General features: G+C 44.7%; 1 non-coding gene across 1 annotated transcript; it reads right to left on the bottom strand.

Annotated features, from left to right (window-relative positions):
* Positions 1–8,538: 8,538 nt before the first annotated feature.
* trnal-uaa (transfer RNA leucine (anticodon UAA)) lies at positions 8,539–8,627 on the bottom strand. Its single transcript is given in 2 exon segments — positions 8,539–8,574; positions 8,591–8,627. It is a non-coding gene; the product is annotated as a tRNA-Leu (tRNA).
* Positions 8,628–9,844: the final 1,217 nt, after the last annotated feature.

Genomic DNA, 9,844 nt, shown 5'->3' with positions numbered 1-9,844 from the left:
CGAGAAGTTTTCCCACCTCCAAAATTGAACTGACTGGGGAGTGAAATGAGGTGAGTTGCTCTAACAGAGACAAAAACAAGAAATGCTGGATTCACTCAGCAGGTCTGGCAGCATCTGTGGAAAGAGAAGCAGAGTTAACGTTTCGGGTCAGTGACCCTTCCACAGATGCTGCCAGACCTGCTGAGTGAATCCAGCATTTCTTGTTTTTGTTTCAGATTTCCAGCATCCGCAGTATTTTGCTTTTATTTTAGTGCTCGAACAGAGAGCCAGCACGGGTTCGACAGGCTGAATGGCCTCCTTCTGTGCTGTAGCCATTCTATGATTGTATGATTCTAGCAACAACTGTTGGTGGAGAGGCAGTGATGCAGGAATGGGTTGATAGGAAGGGGAAAGTCTGGGCTGGTGTGTGTTCGGGTTTGTGAATAAAGGTGATTTGGAAGCTGTGTTCCAAATTGAAGTGTTTACTGGAAGGAAGATGTTGATGCAAATAAAGAGTAAAACGTGTTAAGACGAAGCGTGGTGTGATTGGGGATAGCAGTAAATATAGTGTTGGTGAATTATTTGTGTTAATAAACTTCCACTGCGCCCTCTGCTGCAGGCTGCTGTTGATATCCAGCTGTGTATTAGTGCTGTGTGTTAGCGAGATAAATGTTTGTTTCAACGCTGTTTATAAAGCAATAGCATTGCACTCAAACAGTCCCAGACACAGCAACACACGTACACAAGCAAAATACTGCGGATGCTGGAAATCTGAAACATAAACAGAAAATGCTTGAAATAGTCAGCAGGGCTGGCGTCATCTGTGGAGAGAGAACAAAGTTAATGTGAGCTGAGGAAACAGATCTGAACTGTTAACTGTTTCTTTCTCCACAGATGCTGCCAGACCTACTGAGCATTTCCAGCATTTTCTGTTTTTATTACAGCAAGACAGGTGTTGGGAGGCTCAGCATGGCTACACAACGTTACAAGGACGCTGAGTAAAACCATCGACAACGGGACAGAGAGAAAAACACACAGAAAACCAATAGACTGTGAGGAAGCAAAACTGAGGGACAGAGAGAGACAACGAGACTGAGATGGAGAAACAAGGCATTTGTATGATTGTGTTCTCCCTGTTGTCTAAAGGTATTTCCTGGTGTGTAAATATGTTTTCTGTTGTGTAAAGATGTCCCCTGTTGTTGTGTAAAGGTTTTCCCTGTTATTGTTTTATTTTCTGTTACTGACCGTCTCCTCACTGTGACCATTTGTCCTGGTTTTATTGTGGCCAACATCACCATCTGGTGGTGGAGAGGAGGCTCTGCAGGAAGGGGTTGACAAAGAGGGAGAGACTCGGCTGGTCCGTGTTTGCAGCTTGTGTTCGTGTGAGCAAATGTGATTTGTTACTGATTGATGTGTTCAGTGGAAGGATGAAGCTGATTGCAATAGAGTGACTTTGGAAGCACCTTGTTCTGATGGGGAAACACTTGATGTTTTGAAAGTGAACAGTTTGCATTATTACGAAGCATAAATAGCAGAGAATGGTTTTGATCCATCGACCTCTGGGTTATGGGCCCAGCACGCTTCAACTGCGCCATTCTGCTAACTGTTGGTTTAAATTTTAGCTGCCCATTAGTGAAATATGTTCATTTCCCCAATGTTTTTATCAAAATGGGATTGTCGTTGGATTTCTCAAGAATCCCGGACTCAGCAACACACGTGCTGACGGACTCACCCTCACTGCACAATGACACAAGGACACTGAGTAACAGCACCGACAATGAGGCAGGCAGAGAAAGTCACACAGAAAACCAGGAAGATATTATCAGGACCCAGAAAGGAACAGACAGAGAAAGGTACTGAGCAAACCAGCAAGAGACAGCGAAAGACTGATGAACACCACTTGGAGGGAGCACGGAGGGTGGCAAGGGCACAGAATGTAGTCTGGCTGGGGGATTTCAATGTCCATCACCGTGAGTGGCTCGGCAGCACCACTACTGACCATGCTGGCCGAGTCCTAACGGACATAGCTGCTCGATTGGGTCTGCGGTAGGTGGTGAGGGAACTAACAAGAGGGAAAAATATGCTTGACCTCATCCTCACCAATCTGCCTGCCGCAGATGCATCAGTCCATGACAGTATTGGTAGGAGTGACCACTGCACAGTCCTTGTGGAGATGATGTCCCGTCTTCACATTGAGGATACCCTCTATCGTGTTGTGTGCCACTACCACTGTGCTAAATGGGATAGATTTTGAACAGATCTAGCAATGTCTCACTGGGCATCCATGAGGTGCTGTGGACCATTAGCAGCAGCAGAATTGTAGTCAACCACATTCTATAACCTCATGGCCCGCATATTCCCCCACTCTAACATTACCAACAAGCTGGGGGATCAACCCTAATTCAATGAAGAGTGCAGGAGGGCATGCCAGGAGCAGCACCAGGCATACCTTGAAATGAGGCGTCAGCCTGATGAAGCTACAGCCCAGGACTACTTTCATGCCAAACAGCAGAAGCAGCATGTAATCGACAGGGCTAAGTGATCCCACAACCAACGGATCAGATCTACACCCTGCCACATCCAATGATGAATGGTGGTGGACAATTAAACAACCAACAGGAGGAGGTGGCTCCACAAATATCCCCAACCTCAATGATGGGGGAGCCCAGCACATCAGTGCAAAAGACAAGGATGAAGAATTTGAAACAATCTGCAGCCAGAAGTGCCAGGTTGATGATCCATCTCGGCCTCCTTCTGAAGTCCCCAGCATCACAGATGCCAGTCTTCAGCCAATTCGATTCACTCAATGTGATATCAAGAAACGACTGAAGGCACTGGATACAGCAAAGGCTACAGGCCCTGACAATATTCCGGCAAAAGTACTGAAGACCTGTGCTCCAGAACGTGCCGCGCCCCTCGCCAAGCTGTTCCAGTACAGGTACAATACTGGCATCTACCCGGCAATGTGGAAAATTGCCCAGGTATGTCCTGTACACAAATAGCAGGACAATTCCAACCCAGCCAATTGCTGCCTCATCAGTCTACTCTCAATCATCAGTATAGTGATGGAAGATGTCATCGACGGGGCACTTGCTTTGCAATAACCTGTTCAGTGACGCTCAGTTGGGTTCCGCCAGGGCCATTCAGCTCCTGACCTCATTACCGCCTTGGTTCAAACAAGGACAAAAGAGCTGAACTCAAGAGGTGAGGTGAGAGTGTCTGCCCTTGACATCAAGGTAACATTTGACTGAGTATGGCATCAAGGAGCCAGAGCAAAACTGGAGTCAATGGGAATCAAGAGGAAAACTCACCACTGGTTGGAATCGTACCTAGCACAAAGGAAAATGGTTATGATTGTTGGAGGTCAATCATCTCAGCTCCAGGACATTACTGCTGGAGTTCCTCAGGGTAGTATCCTCGGCCCAACCTTCTTCACTACTTCATCAGTGACCTTCCTTCAATCATAAGGTCAGAAGTGGGGATGTTCACTGATGATTGCAAAATTTAGCACCATTCGCGACTCCTCAGATACTGAAGCAGTCCATGTAGAAATGCAGCAAGACCTGGACAATATCCAGGCTTGGGCTGATAAGTGGCAAGTAACATTCGCGCCACACAAGTGCCAGGCAATGACCATCTCGAACAAGAGAGAATCTAACGATCTCCCATTGACATTCAACGGCATTACGATCGCTGAATCACCCACTATCAACTTCCTGGGGGTTCCCATTGACCAGAAACTGAACTGGAGTAGCCTTATAAATAGTGTGACTACATGAGCTGGTCAGAGGGTAGGAATCATGCGGTGAGTAACTCACCTCCTGACTCCCCAAGCCTGTCCACCATTTACAAGGCACAAGTCTGGCGTGTGATGGAATACTATCCACTTGCCTGGATGGGTGCAGCTCCAACAACATTCAAGAAGCTCGAAACCATCCAGGACAAAGCAACACGCTTGATTGGCACCCCGCCCACAACATTCACTCCCTTCACCACTGACGTACAGTGGCAGCAGTGTGTACCATCTACAAGATGCACTGCAACAATGCACCAAGGCTACTCAGGCAGCACCTTCCAAACCTGCATCCTCTACTGCCTAGAAGGACAAGGGCAGCAGATGCATGGGAATACCACCACCTGAAAGTTCTCCTCCAAGCTACACATCATCCTGACTTGGAACTATATCGCCATTCCTTCCTTCACTGTCGCTGGGTAAAAATCCTGGAACTCCCTTCCTAATAGCACTGTGGGTGTACCTACCCCACATGGACTGCAGAGGTTCAAGAAGGAAGCTCACCACCACCTTCTCATGGGCAATTAGGGATGGACAATTAATGCTGGCCTGGCTGGCGACGTCCACATCCCATGAAACAAATAATTAAATACAATAACAGCTCATCTCAATTCCTAGTATTTCTAAATCCCACCAGTCCAACATAAGCTGAACAATTATTGCATGTTGTGATTGACGGTCTGGTCTGTAAACTGCACTGTATCACAGATTGCTGACATTTGCTAACTGGAAGTGAGAACTGCAAAATCGGGACAGTAGTTCACATAGTCTGTCAGTGTGAAAGAATCAGGCAATGTGAGGTAATAGAATTTGTCTGTAAATGTTACACTCATATTGCTTTATATTTTTATATTGAAAATAAAAGTAATCATTTCGTGATGTCAAATGTTGCCCAAACTTTGGTAGCCAGTTGTTTTCGTCTTGCACTCAGCAGGGCAATCCACAAGAATACCAATTTAAGGGAAAACAACAACTTTCTTCTGTATGAGAAGAGAGTGCTGATTGGTTGGCAAGTGAACTCTGATTGGTCGAGGCATTGCCATTCAGAATGCACCAGTTTTTGGTAACTGACAGATAACTGCCCAGCTTTGTTTGAAATTTAAACCAGGCAGCTTGACTCTGATTGGTCAAGCCATTGCCCTGTGGAATGAGCCAGTGAATGGCTGTCACTTATTTTGTTTAGCTGAAACTGGCACAACATGTGTGCATGTTCTTTCTGTCTGCAAAGAACAGGGCCCTGTGTATTAATACATGTAGTTTACAGTACACACCAGTGCACCACACTGCGAGCCCTACTGACAGTCTTAAATTGGTTGTCAACGTAATTCTTAGCACACTGAGAATTATTTAGCAAATGTTGTCCTATTGTGGAATCACATCTCATGTTGGATGCTGTGTTTTGAGTTTTGCAAGCACGGGTTGGTTGGGTAGGGCCCATTGCGAACAGCGGAAGGGACATGTTATTTGATACAATCCACCAGTTTTGGGATGTACGGTCTAGAAACCTAGCATCACACTGGTATTAAAATTCATATATCACGTTACTTATTTGTGTGATAGGCAGGACGTCTCTTTTGCTTGACAGCAGCATCCTGTTAGTGGCGAACACCACACTTGTTGCTCCTGCATAGTAACAGCAGGAAACAGCTCGCTTCACCTGTTACTCAAATACTGGGGATATATTACCCTTCCAGGGTAATTTGAGGGAGACTGGGCACTTTTCAGGGCTCAAAATGACGTCCTTCAGCCCGTTTATAGGTTTGTGCGATATACAGTGAGAAATGATCTGATCAGTGTAGCCATTATAATGCAGGATGCCTTTGATTCGCCCTATTTCAGCATCAAGCTTGCATGGTGAGCAAATGGCTCAGCCCTATTTATGAGGTTGTCGATAAGACCAATCTTATAGCGCGTGGAACTGTAATAATCCCAACGCGTGTATTGACCAGTGAATGTAGGTTTGCGGTAAACCGTGGTAGAAAACCCCTTAGCAGATTTCTCAACTAGTACATCAAGGAAAGGGAGCTCATTTGACAGCTCCATTCCAAAGGTGAATTTGAGTGTAGGATGGAGCCCATGAAGACGTGCAAGGAAATTATTTCATGCAGCTGCGGATTCAAATATAGCAAATGTATCATATACATATTGGAAATATGCAAGAGGTAGGAGGTTAGGTGTCATTCCCTTAAAAACAGGTTTGTCATGGAATCCAACAAAGATGTTTGTGAGAGCTGGGCCGAGAGGGGATCCCATGGCAACACCAGCGATACATGGTGTCAATAAAACTGAACCCAACTGTGCAAGTTGCCGAGTTCATAAGTTCAATGAATACTGATTCACACAATGGTGACGGGTCTAGATCACCATGATATAGCACTGCAGTGCAAATATCTATGGCTTCCTGAAGTGGTACATTGGTGAATAGGCTAGCAATGTCAAATGACACATGGACACGGCATTGCTATCGATATGCAAGTCCTGTATGGTCTTCGCAAATGTGAAGGAATCCTTCACTGTGCATGTGGAGAACTTGCTCAAAAACCGGTTGTAACAATTTGCCCAACCATTTGGCAAATTCATTTCAGGATACTATTTACATTACTTCAAATAAAGGAAACACAACGACACAAAGAATTGAGCACAACGCTGAAAGTTTCACAGCAAATAGTCAAATGGGAAAAGGATGAAATACAGAAAGAAAAAGCCTAAAATACTGAAAACACTCAGCCAGTCCGGAACCAACTGTGGAGAAGAGAAGCTCGGGTTAGTGGTCCAGTTCTGTGACCCTTCTATAGACCTGAAACATTGCTCCTCCCTTCCTCTCTCCACAGATACTGCTGGAACTGCTGAGTGTTTCCAGAATCTTCTGTTATTATTCAGATTTCGAGTGTGTGCAGTATTTCTCTTTTTGAAAATAAAATATTCCCTGAGAGGAATGGAACGTTACATAAAAAATAGGAGTGGGCCATTCGGCCCATCGAAATAGCTCTGCCATTCAATAAGATCACAGCTGATTTCCTACATCAACTCCATCTTACCACACTAGCACAGATCCCTTGATTCCCTCAGTATCCAAAAACCTATCGATCTCTCTCTTGGATATAGCCAACGAGCATCCACATCTCCAGAGTCACAGAGACATACAGCACTGAAAAAGGCCATTCGGCCCACCGAGTCTGTGACGACCAACAACCAGCCATTTATACTAATCCTACACTAATCCCATATTCCTACCACATCCCCACCGACCCTATATTTCCCTCCCACCTACCTAAACCAGGGACAATTTATCATGGCCAATTTACCTACCAACAAGTCTTTTGGCTTGTGGGAAGAAACCGGAGCACCTGGAGAAAACCCACACAGACACAGGGAGAACTTGCAAACTCCACCTAGGCAGTACCCAGAATTGAACTCGGGTTGCTGGAGCTGTGAGGCTGCGGTGCTAACCACTGCATCACTGTGCCGCCCATAATGTGTGATCTCACCAAGGCTCTGTCGAATTGCAGTCAAACTTCTTTATTCTTATAAAAACTCTTCACAATGTTGAACACAACTATTAACTGCCATTCTGCTCTCAGAAGAAGGACCCCAGCTTCACACACCCCAGACCCCTATTCTTTCCACATTAGCTGAATTCCTGCATTTCTGATACCATTCCAGTAAATCTCCTCTGCACCCTCTCTAAGGCCTTGACATTCCTGCTAAAGTGTGGAGCATGGAATTAGACACAACGCTCTAACTGAGGCCGATAACCAGTGAGATTTATAAAGGTCCAGCGTAAATTCCTTGCCTGTGTCCCGTACTCCCATTTCTGGTTTCTGACTCAATGTCGGCTCTGAGCTGTTGAAACTGCCTGAATAAATATTTCCACCCAACAAAGCGCTCGGAATGTGAGAAGGGACAAAGTGAGTGACCAAGTACATCAACTCCAAGTAAAACTCCACCATGTAGTGAAAACACTCGAAACACAACGGCTCTTTTAAGAGCCACCCACAATCGCTCTGAAAAAACTGCACCAACATCTCTCTAGAATTGGTTTATTTCATTGGTTTTAATGCTCAGTCACTCTCTGGAACTTTCTCACTGTCTTTGTGTTTTCTGTTTCAATCTGGTATGGAGATTCTGGGAAGATGAGTTTCACTGCCTGGGAGGATCTTTGTGTTTTTCCTGCAGAAACACAAAACAAAGTCTCTTTTCAGAGTCACCCACCGCATCATAGGGACAGCAGTGACCTGGGAACGGGAGCTGGGGTGTGTTTTATGCCGGAAATATCAGTTAATGATTTATGTTGTGCTCTCGTTATATTCCAATCTCTGAATTGAGCCTTTCCACCACACTAGGGTTTTGGGGAGAGTTTTCATCGTTTCTTTTCCAAACGTACAGACGATGTTATAAAGTTGCTGATTTACCCAGATGGCGGATTCTCCCCTCACAGTGAAAAGTAACATCGCACCTTCACATCTGCCCATTGTTTTATAATTGAATAATTAGTCAAATGGAATTATTTGTGATGTTATTTCCCCCGAGACAGTGTTTCCTGCAGTGAAACTGACCAGTTTCAGCTCAGTCATTCAGGGACCTGGAATTCCTGCAGTTTGAACCCGCTGTTCCCCCAGCCCACTTCTGATTGGTCACCCTCTTCTCAGAAAGTCAGTGACAGCACATGAGGAGGCCATGCGCCCCATTAAGTCCATGTCGGGTTTCCAATCTGTTCAGTCCCCGACTCAATCCCCAAAGCCCTGCAACATCCCTTTGGGTCAAAATGACCGTGGCAGGACTCGAACCTGCAATCTTCTGATAACATCATCGAATATACTTAAGTTAGACGCCTTATCCATTAGGCCACACAGCCATTAGCTTACATGAATGATTCAATCAGAGAATCTCGAAGCACAAAATACAAAAAATCATTGGTTGAACCTGTCAACCTGGCAGAATATTTGAATTCGTGAAAGCCGCCAATTACACTATGGAAAAGAAGTGATCGACTGGAAAAGTACATAAAAATCTATTTTCCCGTAGCGGTTTAAATAAACTTTTAAAACACAATTTTGCTTTTACCGACTCAAATTGCTGGTGCTATTTTATGAACAGCTTTATTTTGCCAATTTTTGTCAACTTCTCATCCGTAACTGACAGTAAAAGATTCCGTTCAGCAATCTTTCACACGACAAATAACTCAAACTCGGTGTGGAAGTAATAAATTACAGACTATTGGTAATTCCCCTTCACACAGTCTTCAGGGGGACAGTGAGAAGCCACTGAAATAGTTGCTTCATCCTTTTAAAAGGTTCCCATTCTGTCCTGTTACTGACATGTTGGAATCAGATTTGTATTTAACAAGATATTTCTGTGAAAACAAAATCCTCAACGGACCAGCTGGGAATCTGGGAATCACTGTAGTAAAATAAAAGGCTTTTGATTGAGAAGACGGGACCTTCTCACCAGCAGCCGGGTTACATTCCCCTCACATCCTTATTCAGTGAGCAGCTCTTTCCCCCGAGAAATAGACAGCAGCAGTTGGAAGTTCAGTAAAAGGATCGGTTCATTGAGACAAGTTTCTGACTGACAGGTGGTGCTGAATATTAATACAAGAAAGTCCTGGAATGGGAAACAAGTGTCCAGAGTGGGGTCTGAAATCAGGACAGGGAAATGGCCAGCACTGACACAGATCATTTCATTATTACATTGATATCTGACTGTCTATGAGGAGAAGCGAGTTAAACACATGATGGTGAAAGGAATGGAAGATGACGCTGGTTGTTCTAGATGAAGATGGATAGACAGAGGTGTGGGTACAGCAGACTTCAGACAGTAATCAGCCCTTTCAGATACTGTGGGTGGATCTGAAAAGAGCCTTTGGGATAGGGAAAAAAGCTCTTTGTTTAAAAACCCTCAAATAGCTACCTTGTAATTGGTCAGGTTACTAATGTTTTAGTTAGTGTAATTTATGAATAATTACTAATTAGAAAGTGCTGTTTGGACAGAGTGTAAAGCTGTGAGTTGATGTGTGAGGGACTTCACTGACTAGGGGAAGGAGGTGCTCTTTGGTCTCTTCTGCCTTTTCAG

Source organism: Heterodontus francisci, unplaced genomic scaffold (assembly GCF_036365525.1).
Source record: "Heterodontus francisci isolate sHetFra1 unplaced genomic scaffold, sHetFra1.hap1 HAP1_SCAFFOLD_58, whole genome shotgun sequence".
Classification (NCBI taxonomy): domain Eukaryota; kingdom Metazoa; phylum Chordata; class Chondrichthyes; order Heterodontiformes; family Heterodontidae; genus Heterodontus; species Heterodontus francisci.
Note: the sequence above shows the minus strand (reverse complement) of the source record. Positions and strands in the feature narration are given on the sequence as shown.